We start from the raw sequence: 25,137 nt of genomic DNA, 5'->3' as shown, positions 1-25,137 counted from the left end.
ACAGGGAAAATATACACAGTGATGTCCCAGTACAGGGATAATATGCACAGTGATGTCACAGTAGAGGGATAAAACACACAGTCATGTCACAGTACAGGGATAATACACACAGTGATGTCACAGTACAGGGATAATATACACAATGATGTCACAGTACAGGGATAATACACCCAGTGATGCCACAGTACAGGGATAATATACACAGTGATGTCACAGTACAGGGATAATATACACAGTGATGCCACATTACAGGGATAATATACACAGTGATGTCACAGTACAGGGATAATACACACAGTGATGTAACAGTACAGGAATAATATACACAGTGATGTCACAGTACAGGGATAATATACACAGTGATGTCACATTACAGGGATAATATACACAGTGACGTCACCGTACAGGGATAATACACACAGTGATGTCACAGTACAGGGATAATATACACAGTGAGGTCACAGTACAGGGATAATACACAGTGATGTCACAGTACAGGGATAATATACACAGTGATGTCCCAGTACAGGGATAATATGCACAGTGATGTCACAGTACAGGGATAATACACACAGTCATGTCACAGTACCGGAATAATATACACAGTCATGTCACAGTACAGGGATAACATACACAATGATGTCACAGTACAGGGATAATATACACAGTGATGTCAAAGTACAGGAATAATATACACAGTGATGTCACAGTACAGGGATAATACACACAGTGATGTCAAAGTACAGAGAATACACATATTGATGTCACAGTACAGGAATAATACACACAGTGATGTCACAGTACAGGGATAATATACACAGTGATGTCACAGTACAGGGATATATACACAGTGATGTCACAGTACAGGGATAATATACACAGTGATGTCACAGTACAGGGATAATATACACAGTGATGTCATAGTACAGGGATAATATACACAGTGATATCACAGTACAGGGATAATATACACAGTGATGTCACAGTACAGGGATAATATACACAGTGATGTCACAGTACAGGGATAATACACACAATGATGTCACAGTACAGGGATAATATACACAGTGATGTCACAGTACAGGGATAATACACACAATGATGTCACAGTACAGGGATAATATACACAGTGATGTCACAGTACAGGGATAATATACACAGTGATGTCACAGTACAGGGATAATACACACAGTGATGTCCCAGTACAGGGATAATATACACAGTGATGTCACAGTACAGGGATAATACACACAGTGATGTCACAGTACAGGGATAATACACACAGTGATGTCACAGTACAGGGAAAATATACACAGTGATGTTACAGTACAGGGATAATATACACAATGATGTCACAGTACAGGGATAATACACACAGTGATGCCACAGTACAGGGATAATACACACAGTGATGTCACAGTACAGGGATAATATACACAGTGATGTTACAGTACAGGGATAATATACACAGTGATGTCACAGTACATGGATGATACACACAGTGATGTCACAGTACAGGGATAATATACACAGTGATGTCACAGTACAGGGATAATGCACAGTGATGTCACAGTACAGGGATAATATACACAGTGATGTCACAGTACAGGGATAATACACACAGTGATGTCACAGTACAGGGATAATATGCACAGTGATGTCACAGTACAGGGATAATATACACAGTGATGTCACAGTACAGGGATAATACACACAGTGATGTCACAGTACAGGAATAATATACACAGTAATGTCACAGTACAGGGATAATATACACAGTAATGTCACAGTACAGGGATAATATACACAGTGATGTCACAATACAGGGATAATATACACAGTGATGTCACAGTACAGGGAATACACACATTGATATTACAGTACAGGGATAATATACACAGTGATGTCACAGTACAGGGATACTATACAGTGATGTCACAGTACAGGAATAATATACACAGTGATGTCACAGTACAGGGATAATACACACAGTGATGTCACAGTACAGGGATAATACACACAGTGATGTCACAGTACAAGGATAATATACACAGTGATTCACAGTACAGGGATAATATACACAGTGATGTCACAGTACAGGAATAATATACACAGTGATGTCACAGTACAGGGATAATACACACAGTGATGTCACAGTACAGGGATAATATACACAGTGACGTCACAGTACAAGGATAATAAACACAGTGATGTCTCAGAACAGGGATAATACACACAGTGATGTCACAGTACAAGGATAATATACACAGTGATGTCACATTACAGGGATAATATACACAGTGATGTCACATTACAGGGATAATATACACAGTGACATCACCGTACAGGGATAATACACACAGTGATGTCACAGTACAGGGATAATTGACCTCCCAGTCGCTGTCTACAGTGTTCTATTACAGAGAGGGAAAGAGAGCAGTGTGTAGCACAGAAGAAAAGCAGCGATTCAGCTCAAACACAACTCCTGCCTAGAAGCACTGATAGGGAAGGGAGGGAGATTGAGAGAGAGAGTGCAATTTTGGGTGTAGCACACAGTTACTGTGTGCTGCAGCAGTGGTGTCTACTGCTGGTGTTGTGCACAAATACTTTTTTAAGCATACTGTAGTGCATTTTTCTGCCCTCATAAGTGCATACCACATACGTTCATCTAAGTAGTGTACTGTTTTGTACCTGTTAAACTCTCAAGGGCCTAGATACTGTGAAAGTCCAGGCAAAAGTACTCACCGGCTGGTGTTGTACTCAAATACTTTTTTAAGCATACTCTAGCGCATTTTTCTCCCCTCATAAGTGCATACCACACAGTACAGTCCTTAAGTCCCATCAGGAAGAGTCCCTCCAATCCTCAGGGCTCTCATGCAGGGTTCCCCCCAGGTTATATGGTGTAAGTGCCTTGTATATTCCATATGTTCATTTATTGTCTGTGTAAGTATGTATAAAGTTGTACAGATTGTATAAAATGTTGGTCATGTGTCTTGTAATCACATGAAATACCCAGAGTTCCAAGGGCACAGGTACCCCAGGCAAACGGCTACCAATAGGCTTTAGTCCAGCCCCCTAGTATATAAGGGGCTGTAGTCTCCATATTCACTCTCTTATCTCCTGGACCCAAAAGCAAGCACAAGTCCTGTACGAGTCAAGTCCAGCATATCTAGGCCAAAGCCTATAAATCTGCAGCCACATCAAATCTGTGAGTACCAGTCAAGTCCCTACTGTCCCTACAAAGCGATATCAGTAGTACAGTGGCCTGCATCAGCATTATAATAAAGGCCAAGCAAGCCTGAGAGGTTCCCTGTGTCCCGTCACCTCTGTGGAAGTTGGCTGTTTATAAAGCAAGTTATCTGCCTTCTTCAAGTAAAAGTTCAAGTTGTATCAAATCTCTGCTTTGGACTCTCATTCATCACATACCGTTTCGGGTTTGTTTTCGGCGGTGCCATACACCATACAATCACATCCTGGCGTCACGAACATTAGGGGTTAACAGCATCTTGCCCCAGGGGTTAATACCATCCGATCCCACCACTCACTACAACACCCTGTGGTCACCACATACGTACATCTAAGTGGTGTACTATTTTGTACCTGTTAAACTCTCAAGGGCCTAGATACTGTGAAAAAGGCCAGCCAAAAGTACACACCTGCTGTTCCAGACAAATACTGTAAAGTGTAGTGGAGCGCATTCTACTGCCCTCATAAGTGCAGAACCACATGCCTACATCTAAGTGTTGTACCATTTGGACCATAAAGTCTTAAGGGCCAAGTTACTGTAAAAGGCCAGCCAAAAGTACACACCTGCTGCTGTTCTAGACATATACTGTTTTAAGCGTAGTGAAGCGTATTGTACTCCCCTCACATACGTACTAAGTATGTCAGGCAGAGAAGTGCAAGGACGTGCACAGAGAAGTGGCAGAGGCCTAAATTTATCAGGCACAGGCAGAGGTCACAGCAGACTAGGGGAGAGTGGCAGCAGAAGTCGCAGCGAGAGGCCTGAGCTCCCGGTATCAACTAGTGGTCGTGTCTCCACCAGCAACCAATCTGCCATCGTGGATTGGTTAACACGGTCATCCACTTCATTACAAGTGACATCTGACACCCCCAGTCAACAGTCGGTGGGTTCCTCAGACATAACCCTCAGTTGGCATGGCCAAGGAGCAGTCCCTGTCCTCCCATTGCCTCTGTCCTATGCTGTTCCCTCTCCTAGAGAAGTATCTTATGCTGTGGGTTCAGCTCCACTATTTACTGAGGACGATCTAATAGAGGACAGTCAGCAGCTACTGCCCAGCCAAGAAGTGGAGGAGACATGCGCCGCTTCCTCCGCTAGGCGAGCAAGTAGTGATGCGGAGAGTGACGTGGGAGGCGGTGTTGCCAGGGTTCAGGGTCCTGAAGCAGACACTGTTGAGGAACCTGAGGAGGACATCAGTGACGTGCACACACCTGTTGATGATGATGAAGCCGATCGCAATTGGGAGCCAGGGGCAGAAGGGGCTTCATCATCATCAGGAGAAGAGAGTTGCAGGTTGCCCTCGAGTCGGCAGTTGAGCCAGCAAGGTGGTAGCATGGTTGGCAGTCAGCATGGTGGCAGACCACCTTTCCCTGGCTCCCAGTCATGTCATTTAGGGGTTAGGCCATGACTCCCCCCCCCACTCCCCGAAGTTTGCCAAAAGGGGCATTTTCAGACAGTAATTTTCAATATGCCAATTTTAAAACTACGGTACGTACAATAGGAAACATTCCTCTATTAACTAAAATACAGCTCGACCAATTCATTTCTCCCTAATGTGGTAAATTTTAACATTTTTCATGTTGCATCCGTTTGCCCTTTCCTTTTCTAATTCTAGATTCAGCAACATTAGAATATCAGTTTTGTGACAGTACAGGAGATATTTTGGTCAATTATGATTCACGTATGAGAAACATGATTCAAAACCACCAGATTCACGTATGAGAAACATGATTCATTAAGTGTGCTATCACACACAGCAGGGGTTTTTTTTGGGGGGGGAAAGTGCCCCTGCAGTTTTTGAGCCAAAACTAAGAGTGGATTCAAAAGGAACAAAAATATAAAAGAAGGACTTAGGCTAGGTTTTTACACAGGTTTTTTCCTGCGTTTTTTTTTTTTGTTTTGTTTAGTTTTTTTTAAATACTGCCACAGAAATTTTTGAGTCAAAGTCAAAAGTGGATCCAGGAGGAAAGAGAAGTATAAGTCCTTTTTTAATTTTTCCATTTCTTTAAAATACATTTCTAGCTTTGGCTCAAAAATTGCAGTGCCAGTTTTTCAAAAAAACACACCAGAAAAAATCCTGTGTGGAAACCTAGCCTTATACTTCTCGTTCCTTCTGTATCCACTTCTGGGTTTGGCTCAGGAAATACCCTGGCAATTAAAAAACAAAAAAGCAGTAATCCCTAGTGGTCCCATCAGCACCCCTGTGATGTAATCACGGGGTGCTGATGGTTTGCTGGGAAGCCCAGGGCCTTACCTTGGCCTCGGCGTCTTCACTAGATCAGCGATTGTTAAATCCTGAAAATGTTATTTTTTTTAAGTTTTGAAACATATAAAGAACCCCCCCCCCTCCCCAATAAAATTGCAAGAAACCCCCTCTTTTCCAATTTTTAAAATAAAACTCTTTAAAGAAGAAGAAAAAAAAAACGGTATGGTATTACCAAGTGCGTTATTGTCGCACTTGGTAATTTGCCAGCATTGCTCATTTTTGGTCATATTAGCAAAGTGTCAGAACTACACAAAAGTGCAACTACAGCTCATGGAACATAAAATTAACCCTAATGCTAGAGTTACATATATAGTGTTGGGCGTGAATATTGGCATTTTGAATTTTTATCGCAAATTCACGAATTTGTGAATATTGCGAATATATTTGCTATATATCTGAAATTACAAATATTCTTTTTTTTCACAGAACACATCACAGTGATCATCATCACTCCCTGCTTCTAGCTTGTGGTCTAAAGAATGCTCTAATACTAGTTACTGTGTGAGACTCCGGAGCGCGAATATTTCGTATATTCGCATATTCTTTCTTTTAGCTTGAGAATGATGCAAATATACTTGTCAGAAGTTATCAACATCCCTAGCAACCAATAGTAAAGTTTCCCACCCGTTCACTATACAATACAGCGTATTTTTGCAGTTTCATGTGCGATTATGCGAATATGCAACGAATACTCACATTTGCGATTAAACGAATTTGCAATGAATACGCAAATACACAACGAATATAATGAATACGCCAAATTTCACGAATATAGGACGAATATTCGTCCTTATATATGCAAAATATCACAAATTCAAATATAGTCAATGCCCCTCATCACTATACATTTATACGGTGTGTGGCTCTGTCAAAACTCGCTACAACTGATGCCAGAAGTACATCAGTTGGCATCAGTTGTATATTATCCGGTGTCCATTGTTTGTCCAATCATCCGGTGTCCAAACTGAGATGCCAGATGATTGTGAACTGTGCAGAAAATGCACCGGAGGGGGAAAAAAACTGATGCCGCACATATATAAAGGCGGCCTTACACAGCTAGGTAGGTGGGAAAATAAGTAAGGCTGGGTTCACACTACGTTTTGTCCCATACGGGAGCGCATACGGCAGGGGGGAGCTAAAAGCTTGTGCGTGGTTGACCACAGTTTTAGGTCCTGTTGTAAAAGCGCATACGGCGCAAAAATGAGCCGACCGGACCGAACGTTTCACTCCGGTCGGCTCATTGAAATGAATGACATACGGGAGCGCATACGGTCACATACGGGAGCGCGAGCTTTTAGCTCCCCCCTGCCGTATGCGCTCCCGTATGGGACAAAACGTAGTGTGAACCCAGCCTTATAGAGGGCAGAACATGGCACTGAACAGAGTTTCTTTTTTCTCTTTAAATTTTTTTTTTTTTTACCATAAAACGAAAAATAAGTTTTGTATCATTGGAATCGTACTGACCCATAGAATAAAGTTTGCATGTCAGTTTTACTGTATTGTAAAATAAATTATTGCCAAAAAATTGCGCAATTCCATATTTCTTCAATTTTCAGATTGCTTCTTTCATTTTTAAAAAGGCCTGTGAAAAATAAAAGATGAAGTAATCCAAAATAATCTGGTTGCTATGGCCAACTGCCCCACACTTCCTCTACACAGGTTTTAATAAATCTCTCCCATATTTTTTATTTTATTTTTTTTTTGCTTTTGTAATACATTAGAAAGTACAACTTTATCAGTAGAAAATAAAAAAGATATGGGTCTTAGAATGTGAGGAGGAAGAAAACGGGAGCCAAAAAATAGGATTAAAAAGAGGATTAAATTGTCTAAGCAAGTTTTTGAATATGTTCCCAACAGTGTTTTTGTAAGCAAATGCCCCCTCCAACCCCCCCCCCCCCCCCCCCCAAAAAAAAAAAAAAAAACTACAAAAACAATGTGGGCAGATAATAGCTGGGGGCTTAAAGGGGTACTCCGCTCCCCAGCATCCGGAACATTTATTTCAGAACGCAGGGTGCGGGCTTCTGTGGTCGCCCTGCCCCCTCGTGACATCATGCCCCGCCCCCTCAATGCAAGTCTCTGTTCCAAAACTACAGCCGTTAGCTATTGCAATACTACAACTCTCAGCATGTCAGGACAATCGTTGGCTGTTACAAAACTACAACTCTCAGCATGCCCAGACAGTCTATTGCTGTTCCAAAACTTGAACCGTAAGCTATTGCAATACAACAGCGTGCCTTAACAATTGTCAGCTGTCCTGGCATGCTGGGAGTTGTAGTTTTTCAACAGCTGGAGAACCCTAGGTTGAAACCACTGTTAGAGATGTATAATATTCAGGAAATCCACTTAAATCATCATAAACCCTAGTGTCTAAAATCAGTGGTTCCAATCCAGTGAGCCTCCAGCTGTTGCCAAACTACAACTCCCAGCATGCCTGTTGCAAAACTACATCTTTTGGCTGTTTCAAAACTACTACTCCCGGCATGCTAGGACAGTGGATGGCTGTTACAAAACTCCTGCCATTCACTGCTGCAAAACTACAGATGTTAGCTATTGCAATACCACAGCCCTCAACATGCCTGCTGACAAAATCTACAACTCTCAGCATGCCTGGCCAGTCAATAGCCGTTCCAAAATTACAGCCATTAGCTGTCGCACAACAACAGCGTGCCTGAACAATTGCCAGCTGTAATGCTGGGAGTTGTTGTTCTGCAGCAGCTGGAGAGCCACAGGTTGGAGACCACTGCTATAGATACAGATACACTTAAAGTGTCGTCAACAAAAACTTTTTATATAATGTAGATAATACCATAATAGGTATATTTGTAATATTCATTGGTTATAAAATTGTGTATATTTTAGTCTCTACAGCTATTGTCTGTGTGTCTCTATGAGGAGTCCAAATACAGGAAGTGAGGGTGGACAAGCAGGACTCTGTACACTGAGGTCTATAATATGCTCCCGGCTCATACATCAGGATGATTGACAAGTCAGGAGTCTGCACTGATCCCTGCTTGTCCCGCCCTCACTTCCAGGCAATAGCTGCAGGGACAGTATTTTTTCACCCAAAAATATACACAATTTTTAACCAATGTATATTACAAATATACATATAATGTTATTATCTACATCATATAAAAAGTTTTTGTTAAAGGGGTACTCCGGCGCTAAGACATCTTATGCCCTATCCAAAGTCCCGCCGCTGGGGACCCCCGTGATCTTTCACGCAGCACCCCGTTACCATCAGCCCCCTCCCATAGGCTTGCATTGAGGGGACGGAACGTGACATCACACGGGAGCGGAGCCGTGACTTCACAATACTCTGGCCCCCGTGATCAGCATGCTCCAGGGGCTGATGGTAACAGGGTGCTGCGTGAAAGATAAAGGGGGTCCCCAGCCGCGGGACCCCCACAATCAGGCATCTTATCCCCTATCCTTTGGATAGGGGATAAGATGTCCTAGCGCCGGAGTACCCCTTTAATAACAGGTACACTTTTAAGTTATCATATGCCCTTAGTGTTTCCCAACCAGTGTGCCTCTAGCTGTTGCTAAACTACAACTCCCAGCATGCCCAGACAGCTGGAGGCACACCCATAGCAAAACACAGATTTTAGTCGCTAGGCAGGGCATGTGATGATTGAAGGTAATCTGTATCTATAGCAGTGGTCTCCAACCTGTGGCTCTCCAGCTGATGCAAAAAACAAAAAAAAACAAATACAACTCCTAGCATGCCAGGACAGCTGACGATTGTTCAAGTATGCTGTTGTACTGCAATAGCTAATGGGCATGCTGGGAGTTGTTATTTTGCAACAGCTGTCATCGTCAGCTGTAGTGCTGGGAGTTGTAGTTCTGCAACAGCTGGAGAGTCACAGGTTGGAGACCACTGCTATAGATACAGATTCACTTAAATCATCATACGCACTAGTGTCTAAAACCAGTGTTTTCCCACCGGTGTGCCTCCAGCTGTTGCAAAACTACAACTCCCAGCATGACCAGACAGCCGCATACTGGGAGTTGTAGTTTTGAAACAGCTGGAGGCACACCCATTGCGAAACACTGATTTTAGACACTAGGGCATATGATGATTGAAGGTGATCTGTATCTATAGCAGTGGTCTTCAACGTGTGGCTCTCCAGCTGATGCTAGGAAACTACAACCAGCACGCCAGGACAGTTGACGATTGTTCACGTATGCTGCTGTACGTAGCTATTGCAATACAACAATCGTCAGCTGTCCTGGCATGCTGGGAGTTGTAGTTTTATTTATTTATTTTTTGCATCAGCTGGAGAGCCACAAGTTGGAGACCACTGCTATCTATACAGATTCTCTTAAATCATCATACGCCCTAGTGTCTAAAATCAGTGTTTTCCCACCAGCGTGCCTCCAGCTGTGGCAAAACTACAACTCCCAGCATGCCCAGACAGCGGCATACTGGGAGTTGTAGTTTTGCAACAGCTGGAGGCACGCCCATTGCAAAACACTGATTTTAGACACTAGGGCAAATGATGATTGAAGGTGATCTGTATCTATAGCAGTGGTCTCCAACCTGTGGCTCTCCAGCTGATGCTAGGAAACTACAACTCCCAGCATGCCAGGACAGTTGACGATTGTTCACGTATCCTGTTGTACGTAGCTTTTGCAATACAACAATCGTCAGCTGTCCTGGCATGCTGGGAGTTGTAGTTAAATTTATAATTTTTTTTGCATCAGCTGGAGAGCCACAGGTTGGAGACCACTGCTATAGATACAGATTCACTTTAGTCATCATATGCCCTAGTGTCTAAAATCAGTGTTTCACATTGGGTGTGCCTCCAGCTGTTGCAAAACTACAGCTCCCAGTATGCCCAGACAGCCTTCGGCTGCCTGGGCATGCTGGAAGTTGTAGTTTTGCAACAGCTGGAGGCACATTGGTTGGGAAAAACAAGGCTTGTGTCAATGGCTAACATGTGCAGCTCTTGCAGCCCACATATTATTCTGCCTCTTACCTACACCCAACTTCTGTGTGCCCTACAAGGAAGGAGGCATTCACAGCCCTCACCTATGTAAATGCAGGAGCCCCTGGGTGGCTGAAGCCCTTCCTATGCCCAAATATGGCACAAGGAGGCTTGTATTGTGGAGGTAGAGGATGTGGCTGGGCTCTGCTGCTCCCTCATTGCAGCATCAACTCCATCCAGAGCTCCTCACTACTGCTCCTGTCTCCTCCAGCATCCATCCTGCAACAGGTAACCAGCTCCCCTGCATGCACAGCACCCCCACTCCATGCACCTTACCCCCCACCCCCCTATAAACTGCTCCTCTACCCCAATACACTCTTGTGTAAACAGTCAGGATACACTTACAATAATATTGACACTTCCCAATGAATGCTTGCAACATTGTATCTTAGATGCCCCACTAACTTCTAGAACAGTGGTCTTCAAACTGTGGCCCTCCAGATTTAGCAAAACTACAATTCCCAGCATGCCCGGACAGCCGAAGGCTGTCCGGGCATGCTGGGAGTTGTAGTTTTGCAACATCTGGAGGGCCACAGTTTGAAGACCGCTGTTCTAGAAGGATTTCCTATAAAAAAAAAGTTTGCTGGGGATCTTTAATACGGACCTGATACTTGTTTTAGACCCCCAGAGTATAATGTACAGCAGACAAGCAGTTAATAGGGAGTTAAGCGAATTAAGATAATGTTATTTACTGCTTCTCTTTGTTGCCTATACCATTGAATGGATTGAATGGTTGCAAAAGATGAAAGCGAGCTGTCTGCCTGCTATGTGTCAGTTCTTAATTGTAAAAAAAAAAAAAAAAAAAAAACAATAGTAGCAGCAGCCAAAGGGTTAAGTGCTGGCGATGTATCCCACCTCCCCCCCATGAGGTGGTTAGATTATAATAGAAATGTACATGATGGCTGAGATTGGCTTGAGCATTATTGTTAAAGGGAAGGTTAGAGTTATAGAAATCATTGCATTCAAGCGTGTTTACTAACCAGAGTGCCTCCAGCTGTTGCAAAACTACAACTCCCAGCATGCCCAGACAGCCTGTAGGGCTGGTATGCAGTTATTTCCAGGGCTGTTTTTTTTTAATCCCCAGTCCTGCCCTGGCTATTGCAATACTACAACTCTCAGCATGGCAGGACAGCTATTAGCTATTGCAATACTACAACTCTCAGCATGGCAGGACAGCTGTTAGCTATTTGAATACTACAACTCTCAGCATGGCAGGACAGCTATTAGCTATTGTAATACCACAACTCTCAGCATGGCAGGACAGCTATTAGCTATTGCAATACTACAACTCTCAGCATGGCAGGACAGCTGTTAGCTATTGCAATACTACAACTCTTGGCAGCATATCAGGACAACCATTAGCTATTGCAATACTACAACTCTCAGCATGGCAGGAGAGCTGTTAGCTATTTGAATACTACAACTCTCAGCATGGCAGGACAGCTGTTAGCTATTTCAATGCTATAACTCTCAGCAAGGCAGGACAGCTGTTAGCTATTGCAATACTACAACTCTCAGCATGGCAGGACAGCTGTTAGCTATTTGAATACTACAACTCTCAGCATGGCAGGACAGCTGTTAGCTATTGCAATACTACAACTCTCGGCAGCATATCAGGACAACCATTAGCTATTGCAATACTACAACTCTCAGCATGGCAGAACAGCTGTTAGCTATTGCAATACTACAACTCTCAGCATGGCAGGACAGTTCCCACGCGTTCCTGCAGGACTTGAGCCCTGCCTGTGCCCATAACTAACATTTGCTGGGAGTTGTCATTTTGCAACAGCTGGAGGCACCATGGTTGGGAAACACTGCGTTAAGGACTGCCTTTCGGCTGTCAGGGCACGCTTGGAGTTGTAGTTTTGCAACAGCTGGAGGCACCCTGGTTTGGAAAAACAAGGCAAAAGAAACAACACTGTGCAAAAGAGAAAATAAAACTCAGCTCTGCTACATCTTGATGTGTCTGTTTAAAAAAAAAATGGATTCCTGCATTGTTTTGGCACAAGAATAGAAGATTCACATGCCAATGGTTGTCAGATTTTAATTGGGGAGAATTAATCACAATATCTGGACTGAAGTCTATGCTTCGCAGCTCAGATCCACACTCATGCCTTGACTACCCATTGAGATCAGTGTTTGTATGTGTCTGCCAAACTTTTAGCGTTTTCGGTGATTCATGCATTTTATTTTTGTATTTTTTTAGTTATGTTCAGAAAAATATGTGTGTGTGTGTGCGATTGATCATCTCCCTTCTGTTTATCCATCACTCATCCGAAATAATGATTTAAGGATAGGAATGTCGATACGGGAGCCTTGATTCATTTTGTAGGAAGTTCCTAATAGGTAGATGTAGTGAAGCTGAATTTGTCATCTACAGTAAGCGATAAGAGCAACGATGTATATAGACTGTAATAACCGAGCATTATTGTGACGTTAAGACAGTGTTTCCCAACCGGGGAGCCTCCAGCTGTTGCAAAACTACAACTCCCAGCATGCCCGGACAGCTGTCCGGGCATGCTGGGAGTTGTAGTTTAGCAACAGCTGGAGGTACCCCACTTGGGAAACACTGCATTAGGAGAGATTCCAGATGACAAACTCAGCTTTGCTGCATCTGTATTGTGTGTGTGTTAAGGCACAATGCTAATTTTTGGGGGCACCAGCTGACAAAGAAAGGGGGATAGGTTGAATAATGAATGTATAGAGACCCCTACATGTATGAAAGTAAGGGGAAAAAAAATCCCTCTTTCTTGTTGATTTCCCAACACAATCTGTATTTGGAAGTTTATTTGATGTGGTTTTTTTTGGGGTGAAAAAATCTATACTATTCAAAAAAAAAGGATAAGTTGGCCAGCACATACTGGCCAATAGAGATGAGCGAACTTACAGTAAATTCGATTCGTCACGAACTTCTCGGCTCGGCAGTTGATGACTTTTCCAGCATAAATTACTTTAACTTTCAAGGGGCTCCGGTGGGCTGGAAAAGGTGGATACAGTCCTAGGAGACTCTTTCCTAGGACTGTATCCACCTTTTCCAGCCCACCGGAGCACCGGAAAGCTGAACTAATTTATGCAGGATAAGTCATCAACTCGCGAGTCGAGAAGTTCGTGACGAATCGAATTTACTGTAAGTTCGCTCATCTCTACTGGCCAACTTATCCTTTTTTTTTTTTGTATTGTTACCTATGGGGGAAGTAGCTTCCTCTATGTTGGTTCGTGCACCCTACCCATTTTATATGTTGCTGGATGGTCCAGATTAGTGTTGGGCGCGAATATTCTCATTTCGAATTTTTATCGCGAATATCGCAAATTCGTGAATATTGCCAATATATTCGCTATATATTTGAAATGACTTTCACTTTTTCCCACATATTCCTTCTTTTCACTTGTGGGCCAGCTAAAATGATGCAAATACACTTGTCAGAGGTTATCAACAACATCACTAGCAACCAATAGTAAAGTTGCCCACCCCCTCACTGTTTTCTTTCTCGAATGCACGAATATGCGAATATAACGAATGTGCAAAATTCGCGAATATTGGATGAATATTCATCTATATATTCGCGAAATATCGCAAATTCGAATATGGGCAATGCCGCTCATCACTATTCCAAATCTTACAAGCCTGGTTACTGAATGCTCAGAGGCTGTTCATAGTGTAGGGTCCGTCCTAATGAGGTCACCTTATCGTGGTGGGATGGTCCATGCTATTTGGCCAAATGGTAGGCCAAGTACCTCAATTTTTCACTATAGCAATGTAGCATTTCATATATATCATATTAAGTTTGCTCCTGTATTCTCCTGCATATATATATATATATATATATATATATATATATATGTGTGTGTGTGTGTGTAAATTATAAATATTTACATGTGACATATTAGACTTTCCTTCTGAAATCTAAAATCTCTACAAATCACATTAGACCCTATTATTACATTCAAGACTAATCTGGTCATACAGTCCTATGATGGACCTGATTGGACCGTAGCGTTGCATGTACTGTACTGTGCCATGCCGCCAGATGCAGTTCTACCATGATTTGCTGTGATGTACAGGTAAAAAACAGATTCATCAAAACCTTGACCAGAGGAAAAGTTGCCCAGTTGCCCATAGCAACCAATCAGATCACTGCTTTCATTTTTCAGAGGCCTTTTCAAAAGTGAAAGAAGAGATCTGATTGGTTGCTATGGGCAACTGGGCAACTTTTCCTCTGGACAGGTTTTGATAAATCTCCCCCCATTCAAACCAGGGGCTGAGAACTACATGTCACAAACTGCTATTTGTAATTTAATAGACCTTCTTTTACTTGGGCAAAAATCCAATTTTCTGCCCTAGCCCTGTGTCTAAATACCCTGGCTTGGGTATAGTAGTGTGTTTGCACCCCCTTCTTGTCACCTCAGCATCCCTTTGTAGCTATGCTCCTGTCCCTACAAATAAAGACCATGAAGAATTGCATTGCCGACCCCTGCACAGAGCGCTGTCCGACACCCCCCCTTCATGTATCCCATAAAGATACATGTGTTGGCCACGGCTTCCTGCAGGGGTCGGAACGGCCACTTCCGGTAGACTACGGGGATGAGTTATTTTTCAGCGCACTACTCCTTTAAAGCAGGATTTTTGAGTAAAATTCAGAGTAAGGCTAGGTTCACACTGCGGAATCTCCGGGCAGAAAATTTCCGCTCGGAGATTCCGAGTGCGGCCAGCGCCGACTGAATCAGTCCGCGCTAGGACCGCATGGACACTGCAGTCTCCAATAGACTAAAAGAAAAAAAGTCTCCAATAGAATGCAATGTGTTCCGCGAGTATTTCCGCCTGAAAATGAGCAACGCCATTCTTCAGGCGGAAATTTTAAAGCAGATTTTCCGTTCACGAATTCTGCTTCACAAATTCCGAAGTGAGAAGCGGAATTTCTGCCTGCAATTTCAAAGCGGAATTGCAGGCAGAAATTCCGTAGTGTGAACCTAGCCTAAATCCTAACACGACTCCTAAGAGAGACGATAAGAGTGTGTTTATACTGCGGAATTTTTCCGGTGGGACATGCTGGCCTTAGGACCGCTAAGAAATGTGCCATCTCTATAGAGGGCAATGCATTTCCAAGTGGATTTCGCCATGTCAATTCTTTCAGCGGAGGCCGGAATCAGAATTTCCGCAGTTGATGTTTTCTGCTTTGGAAACTTCGTCATGAGCACGGTGCAGCAAAATCCTAATGAAAGCAATAGGACTCTGCTGCAACCAAATTCCTCTGTGTGTAGGAGGCCACAAACAGAGTGATTGACACCTTCTGTATCAGTGTGTGTAGCTTGAAAGCTGTCAATCACTGTGTGTGGGCGGGGTTAGCCGGACTCTCACTGTCTCTCCTAGGAGTCCGGTCAGGATTTACTCTACATTTTACATAGAAATCTTGCTGCATATCACAGAGCTCAGCTTCTCTCCTTCTGTCTTCTGCTGCTCTCAGACAGGCCAGTATGCATTACCCGATGGGTTCTTTTTATGCAGATCATCTGATTCATTCTGTGGTTGTCTACATTCAGTTATAAAGGAAAAAAACAATGGTTTTGCCTTAGATGGATACAGCGTTGTAGATTCTCACGCAAACAGAGTTAAAATGATATCAGTGTTCGACTCTTAATAATCCTGCGCTTCTTACATTACACACTTTCATCCTTGACAGCTTTCGGAAAATGTCAAGTATTTCTGGTTGTTATCTATATACGCTGTTTACTTTTCACTGAATTGTCTCTTAGATCTGATTTGCTATTCAGCAATGTAAAGGTTAAGCAAGGGGAAAAAAATTCACATATATGCTTATATATACAGTGGTCCCTCAAGTTACAGTATTAAAGGGGTATTCCAGGCAAAAAATTTTTTTTTATATATCAACTGGCTCTGGAAAGTTAAACAGATTTATAAATTTACTTCTATTCAAAAATCTTAATCCTTCCAATAGTTATTAGCTTCTGAAGTTTTCTGTCTAACTGCTCAATGATGATGTCACGTCACGGGAGCTGTGCATGATGGGAGAATATCCCCATAGGAGCTGGACAGCTCCCGGGACGTGAGTCATCAGAAAGCAGTTATGTTGATGTTGAGACCAGAACTCTATGGAAACCTGGTAATTGGTTCTGAAGCCTCAAAAATGTCATCAAAAATAGGAAAAAGTGAGGATTAAAGAAAAATAAGCAGATAACTAATATAGATAAAGCAAATCCTTACATATAAAAGTAAGAAAGATCTGCTGGGAGCTGTAATCACTGTCTATGTCAGTGTTTCCCTAGCAGGAAGCCTCCAGCTGTTGCAAAACTACAACTCCCAGCATGCCCGGACAGCCAAAGGCTGTCCGGGCATGCTGGGAGTTGTAGTTTTGCAATAGCTGGGGGCACCCTGCTTGGGAAACACTGGTCTATGTAGAGGACATGAGCTTCTTCGGGGTCCTGTACAGTACGCACAGTGTCCTAAAAAAGTAACATGGAGCTGCCCTCACCTGGTGTCCAAAGGAGCAGCTAACCCTGGTACAGGTAAAGTGTACAGAACATGTAATACCTCCCTGTACTGTAGGGGGGGCGCTACCAAACATCAGTCAGTGCATACACTTCAGTAATACAGGTGTTTTACCAGTAAATTGCCCATTCTGATTGGTCAGTTCTTCCAGCCATTGACAGGTTTCACAGATCTGGACTGTCTGTACATTGTATGTTGAGTCTGGTGTCAACTTACAATGGTCCAGGAAAGACCATTGTATGTTGAAACGATTGTATGTTGAGGCCATTGTAAGTTGAGGGATCACTGTATATATATATTAATAATATTTTTTTATTATTATTATTATTATTATTTAATTTAATAAACACTGTTTCCTCAGGACTGATTTTTTATGAATAGTTGACCACTGTGACCTTACACTATATATTATCCGAACAGTTGCCACTCAAATGGGTGGTTGCCTGACGCACTGATGAGGCAAGTAGAGAAGGATCTAAACTAATGCCTTCATTTAAGGCTCATTGTCTTGGCAAAGTGCAGACGTCTTTCCAGGTGATTTATGCATCTGGATTTGCCTGGAGGAATGCGAAAGGATTCATTTATTACAATAGTGAAGACAATTGGCTGAAAGAATCTTCCTGAATAAGGAGAAATGTTTCAGCTTGGATTGGTAATGAGGAGAGTAAGGGAGCCTGGTGAGGATTATTGGCTATTATATATGTTACAGGTGAATATAGAGGAAACTAAGATATGAAGGAATTCTAATGATATCTAGGGATCCTAAGTCGGTATGGTACAATAAAAGGCTGTCTTTGTTCCAAAATGATAGCATTTATTTCTATAAATAAATAAATAAATAAATAAAGATAATAATTAATATATATAAATATATTAAAGAGTACCTGTCAAATCCCACACAATGTTTTTTTATATGCCAGTACCAAATCCTGATCATGTACATATGCTTTTTATGTGTCTAGCACCTATATTTTTCTCACAAATACCTTCTTTCTGTTGCTCACTTGGTTTGTCGTCCTGTGGTCTGGAGGGGGCGTGTCTTCGCTCTGCATGACTTATCTTCCTCCCTGAGTCTGCTGTGCCGGGTCTCTTCATCCAGTCACTGCATGCTGCTTTGTAACCCCTTCCGCTCTGTTTTCAGGCTGCGGTTTGATAGGACAGGAGTGAGCACAGATAAGTGCTGGTCCAACCCTCTTTTTCTGGATTTTGTCCCAGTCTGTGCTTCAGCTTGGACAAAAATTATGCTTCAGCTGGACAGGATTATGTTCTGGATGGTATGGGGACCCCTAGTGGAATTTTTTTTATAAGCCATCATTTTGATAAAAAGGAAGTACAATTTTCTCATGAAGTGTATTAGACAGGTTAATGTTTTGCCAAGATGTACAACATATAAGATGTTTTGGGAAAAGACAGCGCCCTTTTAAGCTACCACTGGATCAAGTGTTGTTTAGGATAAAAAAAAAAAAAACTGAAATAGTGCCATACGCATCCATGGCTGAATTTACTATTGCATTTCAGTACTATTCTAGACAACCTCTTTAAAGGGGTACTCCACTGCCCCAGCGTTCGGAACATTTTGTTCCGAACGCAGGGGGGCCGGCTGCGGGGGTCATGACATCACGGCTGCACCCCTTGTGATACCGCGCCCCCTCAATGTAAGCCTATGGAAGGGTGCGTGGTGGCTGCCACACCCCATCCCATAGACTTGCATTGAGGGGCGTGGCGTGACGTCATGACTCCCACAGCCCGCACCCACCAGCGTTCAGAACAAAATGTCAGTGCGTCTTTCAAATTAAATGTATGCCAATTGTGAGCTGACAGAGAATTCAGCTAGAATGTAAATTCTGGTGTAAATTATAGTACATATCCCTCCAGTTACACTCTGTCTCGTCCACGTTTTCCCCCTAGTTCTTTGACCATGGCAAAATTGGAAAAAGTTGCAAATGAGGCCAAAACAAAAAACCTGGAATAGGGTTCAATACATTCTCCCATTTATAGTGTCTCTTTATATAAATGTAGATCTTTGGCGAACAATCTTGGATGTCCTGAATGACTACGTGGTTATTTTCTGAGGGTTTCTCACCCCAACAAATGACATTGGGGGAGAGAAGAGTTGGGCCTGTTGGATTTCCACTGCCCGACCCTGTTGTTATCCAGAAGATAAACCTGATTCACAACACAACTGACCCCAACGTTTATGGGTTCAATGGGAGTGATAGTTATTGGCCAAATGAATATTGGACCATCAACTATTGAAGGTTTATGGACATACAGTGATCCCTCAACATACGATGGTAATCCGTTCCAAATGGACCATTGTTTGTTGAAACCATCGTATGTTGAGGGATCCGTACAATGTAAAGTATAGGACAGTGGTCTACAACCTGCGGACCTCCAGATGTTGCAAAACTACAACACCCAGCATGCCCGGACAGCCAACGGCTGTCCGGGCATGCTGGGAGTTGTAGTTTTGCGACATCTGGAGGTCTGCAGGTTGAAGACCACTGGTATTGGAGGTTATACTCACCTGTCCCCGCCGCTCCGTACCGTCACCGCTCGTCACCGCTGCCCTGAATATCGCCCTCCATCGCTGTCGCCGTGGCCCCGGGGTGTCCCCGACGCTCCGGCAAGGCCTCTGCTTCCCCGGCATCCTCGCTCTCCGTCGCCGCCATCACGTTGCTACGCACACCGCTCCTATTGGACGACGGGACGGCGCGCGCAGCGACGTGATGACGACGATGAAGAGCACCAACAATGCAGGGGATTCCGAAGAGGACGCGCCGGAGCCCCGAGTACAGGTAGGTGATCGTCAGTGGACCACACAGGGCACCGTAAACGGCTATCTGGTGGCAGCTGAAGCAGTCTGTGCTGCCGGATAGCCTTTTATGCGATGGCCCCGACATACAAAAGCATCGTATGTTGATGCTGCCTTCATCATGCGATGGCCTCTGAGAAACCATCGCATGTTGAAATGATCGTATGTCGGGGCCATCGTAGGTCGGGGGGTCACTGTATTAAAAACACGGAAACTATTGAACGCTCCACCCCAGAATGTTTTAACAGTTAGGTTATGTTCACACGTCCTGTCTCTGTGCGGACATCCAGGAGAGTGCGGGTGCCGGCATAATATGTCAGTGCTAGGACCGCCCAGGAATGCACCGTCTCATAGACCGCTATGCGTTCCGTGTGGTGTCCACAGAGAAAATTAACACTTTCATTCTTTCTACGGACACGGAAAATGGAATTACCATGCCAGAAACATCTGCCATGGAAATTCCACACGTGTGCACAGCGCAGCAGAATCCCCCTGAAATGAACGGGACGCTGCTGCTCCAGAATCTCCACACAGAGATTCCGGACGTGTGAACATGGCCTTAAAAAGGGGGTCTGGTTGTCTGAAATGATGTAATTTTACCAGACATATGAATATATCAGATTACTGGAGATGGGGAATTGATCCCAGGATTTAGTGTAGTTTTGACCGGAACATTTGAAGTTGGGAAAGATGTTGTTCCCTGAAAATGAGAACAAGTCACAATTGCCTCATAGGGGGTTCTTTTTTGTTTTCTTCTGGATCAACACTGTAGGATATTTGAATGATCTTATGGGCATGTTTTTTTTTTTCTGTTCTAACTAGTACATGGCTGGCACCACAAACACCTGGCTTAGGACATGCAACCGCTGGTCACTAGCAAACCAAGACCTTTCCTTTTATTTATTTTTGGGGTACAAATTCTAAAATGTATGGCACTCATAGAGTTGTCACTTTGGATCTATTATCCCACGTCAAACCAGCACACAGTCATGATAAAATGTCATGGGAGAAGTTAGATATAGATCTAGAATTATCAGGCATCTGCTGGGATTTATTTTATTAGGCTTATCTTCCACTTTTTTATTTATTTATTTTTTATTTATTTTTTTTATGGACGAAAATGTAGAGGCCAGATGATTTTGGCAGGGAGTTAATTGTGAAATGCCAAACCCGCTTTGTGATTTTGTTTTTGTTTTTTTTGTTGTTTTTTTTTTTTCTTTTCATGTTTTTGGGTATTTTTGGGATAACTGGACGTTTCTCAAAAATACGCATGCAAAGACAATGGCATTTTATGCTACATAAAACACTGCGCTGCTATACTAGCGCAGCTACTGTACAGCCGGCGGTGGTGAGTAGCGATGCTATGTATGCAAAGGGTCAAAAATGGTGTTTCCACAGACATGGAAAAAACACCAGAAAACCGCAATAATGCTGCAAATAGCAGCAGCAGTTTTTATGGTGATTTTTCTGATGTTTTTTCATGTAAAAAAAAAAAAAATGCCAGAAATAAGTTGTATGGAAACTTAGCCTTAAACTGTCATAATATTCTATTTCACTGCAGTAAATACAACTGGATTACTTGCATTTCTTCATTGATCATTGATAAACTGTGGTCACGATTATAGTTAAACATAATCTAACTGAACTAATAACACACAAACAGTGGCTCAGATTTATCAAATTGTCCGAGACAAAAAACAAAAACCATAGCAACCAATCACAGCTCAGCTTTTATTTTATCAGTCCAGTTTTTGCCTGGGAAAGATTGATAAATCTGGGCCAGTGTGTTTTGTTAAGCACTTTGAGTAAACATCTGCAGTGCAGGGAGAAAATGTAAGTAAACCTCTGTATTAATGACTTGTCCAAGAGCTAATTGTAAAATTGTGCTTCAGTTGTATCCAGTGGTGTTACCATGGCACTACTTGAATGGTAACTCGAATGTGAGTGAGGGAACGGTGATGTTTTTTCATTCATGCACACCTTGGCAATTTTTTTCCTGAGGCCAGAAAAAAGGAGATGTGATTGGAAAAGTGGATGCTGCAGATGTTTTGCCGATTATATAGTCACACAAAGCCTGGTGACTGGCTACCAGATATGTTGGAGAAGGTCATATAGTTTGGGGCTCCTTAACCTCAGGAACTTTTAAGATCATTGAGGAAACAATTTAAAGGTATATGAAAGTATTCTACAGAAGAATTAAAAAAGTCCTTAAAGGGGTACTCCGCCCCTAGATATCTTATCCCCTATCCAAAGGATAGGGGATAATATGTCTGATTGCGGGGGTCCAGCCGTTGGGGACCTCCACAATCTTCCGTCTGCACCCAGCGTTCGTTCAGAGCGTCGGGTGCAGCACTCGAGACTCGTGACATCACGGCCAAGCCCCCTCAATGCAAGTCTATGGGAGGGGGCATGAAGGACGTCACGCCCCCTCCCATAGACTTGCATTGAGGGGGCTTGGCAGTGATGTCACGAGCAGGGCGTGGCCGTGACGTCACGAGCCTCCGCCCCGCATCCCCTTTGGATAGGGGATAAAATGTCTAGGGGCAGAGTACCCCTTCAAACTTCAGCATTAAACTAATACATTTGAACGTACCTTTAGCCTCTCCCCCGGTGCCACCAATATTGCTCTGCCAGCCCCATTCTTCTTCTTGGTTTCGGTGCCTGACACGTCACAGTGCAGCAGAGGATGGCAGAGCGATATTGGCAGCCCCAGAGGAGCAACTAAAGGTAAGTTAAAAGGGTACTCCGGTGAAAAACATTTTTTTTTCTTTTAAATCAACTGGTGCCAGAAAGTTAAACAGATTTGTAAATTACTTCTATTTAAAAATCTTTACCCTTCCAGTACTTATTAACAGCTGTATAATACAGAGGAAATTCCTTTCTTTTTTAATTGCTTTTTTGTCTTGTCCACAGTGCTCTCTGCTGACACCTCTGTCTGTGTCAGGAACTGAACAGAGCAGGAGAAAATCCCCATAGCAAACCTATGCTGCTCTGGACAGTTCCTGACACAGACAGAGGTGTCAGCAGAGAGCACTGTGGACAAGACAAAAAATAAATTCAAAAAGAAAAGAATTTCCTCTGTAGCATACAGCTGCTAAAAAGTACTGGAAGAGTAAAGATTTTTTAATAGAAGTAATTTACAAATCTGTTTAACTTTCTGGCACCAGTTGATTTTAAAAAAAATGTTTTCCACCGGAGTACCCCTTTAAAGGCAGAATAGGAAACTAAAAAATTTGCCCGAAGTTCCCCTTTTAAAAAAAACATAGGTTCATAAAAATTTCAAGGAGGTGCAACAAAGGACTAACATATTTTTTTCTTTGATGGTTACATAATTTTTTCCCTCTACTTGATGTGGAAAACGTGCGTCATTAAAGGGGTATTCCAGCCTGCACCTATCCAATGACTAGGAGATACATTCTGCATTTATGGGGGTACGACTTCCGGGACCCACATTAGGAGGAGTTTATACAGAGCAGCATCCGAGCCTGAGCCCCAGCACTTTATCAGACTACGACACAGAGCTCGTCTATGTTATTCGGTATATAAGGCAGCTCTTCTGCTGACAACACAAAAAGGAGCAAAAAGAAAAAACACACAGCACCCACCAGGAAATGGATTTAATGTAGTTATTGTCCCAAATTAATAGATTTTCTTTTCTTTAAGTCTCTTGGTAAGTTAAGTCCTCACTTTACAAAATTACTATTGATTTTCTTGTACATTAGAGGAACAAATAGTTTTCTTCTCTCTGTGGTGAATTTATAAGCTTTGGTGAACTTCGGAGAAGATTCTTTAAGCTCTTTGCAGAATTGACATATTGTTAAAGGGCACGTCCACTTACTAGTGATTCTAATGTCCATGGCAAAGCAAACATTGTTAAAAAAAATAGTAAAAACTGCAGAACCTCTGCTTAGTCTCTGTGACAGCACCTAGGGTCCATTCACAGCAAGGGGGCATCCTCTATGTCTAGAGGAAAGAAGGCTCTACATCAGCATAGACGGGGGTTCTTTACTGTAAGAGCAGTGAAACCATGGAACTCTCTTCCAGAGGAAGTTCTCATGGGAAACTCAGTAAAAGAGATCAGGAGATTTCTGGAGAGTACAGTAAAATGACCCTTAGTGGACACCTCCCAATAGTGGACAGTTTTTAATTCCCCAGCAGAGTCCCGTAAGACCTAATGTATTTGCACCCTCCAAATAGGGGACACTCCCAATAGCAGTTGTGGACACTCCCAATAGGGGACAGTAGGGGACAAAACACTGCTATTAGGGGACAAAACAATCCTAATAGGGGACAGTAGGGGACAAAACACTCCCATTAGGGGACAAAACACTCCCTATAGGGGAGAGTAGGGGACAAAACACTGCTATTAGGGGACAAAACACTCCTAATAGGGGAGAGTAGGGGACAAAACACTCCCATTAGGGGACAAAACACTGCTATTAGGGGACAAACACTTCCCATATGGGACAACCAGGCTTATGTGCCGGCCCTACCTTGTACACAGGGCCACCGTCAGGGGGACAGCCAATACCTCAGTAAAGGGCACAGGTGCCCAGGGGGCCCAAGCCCCGATGCACCCCCCTGAAGAAGCCCCAGCACAGAAGCAGAAGACCGATGCTTAAACAGTGGTCTCCTGCTTTTGTATGTCCGCCGGCCACATCATTGATCGACCCCCCCGAGATCCCCCTGTGCCACTTTATTTCCCCTGTTCCAAATCATCCCTAGCCCTTTTTACCCCTGGTGCAACATCATTTCCTCTTGATCCCCCTGTGCTATTTCATTCCCCCTTTATTACCCTCAGTGCAAATTCATCACCCCTGTGCCATTTCTCCCCCCCCCCCCCCCCGCCCACATCATGTTCTCTTGATCCCCCCCTGCCATTTCATTCCCCTTTATCCCCCTATGCCACTTCATAAAGAGGGGGTGATGAATTTACACAGAGGGTAATAAAGGGGGAATGATATGGCTCAGGGGGATCAAGGGGAAATGATGTGGCACAGGGGGTCAGAGGGGATGATTTGGCACAATTCACAGAGGGAATAAGGTGGCACAGGTTATAAAGGGGGGGTGTAGGTGAAATGATACGGGGGAGGAATAAGGGGTGATTAAACGGCACTGGGAGATTGTACTGTTTTATAGGTAAGTACACTCTGGAGTGAGTACAGGACAGTATTCCCACATTTAGAAAGATTTTTGAGCCTTTTTTCTTAATAGGGGACATATCTCAATAGCAAACACTTTTTTATTCTCTGTTAGTGTCCACTATTGGGAGATTCTGCTGTAATAACATTACAGGTTATGGATACTAGATATATAGGG

At 43.1% G+C, this 25,137-nt stretch overlaps 1 protein-coding gene across 1 annotated transcript in view; it reads left to right on the top strand.

The window, feature by feature from the left end:
* The first annotated feature begins 10,618 nt into the window (after positions 1-10,618).
* Positions 10,619-25,137, top strand: part of BAIAP3 (BAI1 associated protein 3) — a 353,458-nt gene continuing 338,939 nt past the window's right edge. Inside the window, exon 1 of the mRNA XM_056536555.1 lies at positions 10,619-10,726. The gene's annotated coding sequence lies outside the window, so the exon portion shown is untranslated. The remainder of the gene's footprint in view (positions 10,727-25,137) is intronic.

Source organism: Hyla sarda, chromosome 8 (genome assembly GCF_029499605.1).
Source record: "Hyla sarda isolate aHylSar1 chromosome 8, aHylSar1.hap1, whole genome shotgun sequence".
In the NCBI taxonomy this organism is placed as follows: domain Eukaryota; kingdom Metazoa; phylum Chordata; class Amphibia; order Anura; family Hylidae; genus Hyla; species Hyla sarda.
This window is presented reverse-complemented; position numbering and strand designations above follow the sequence as displayed.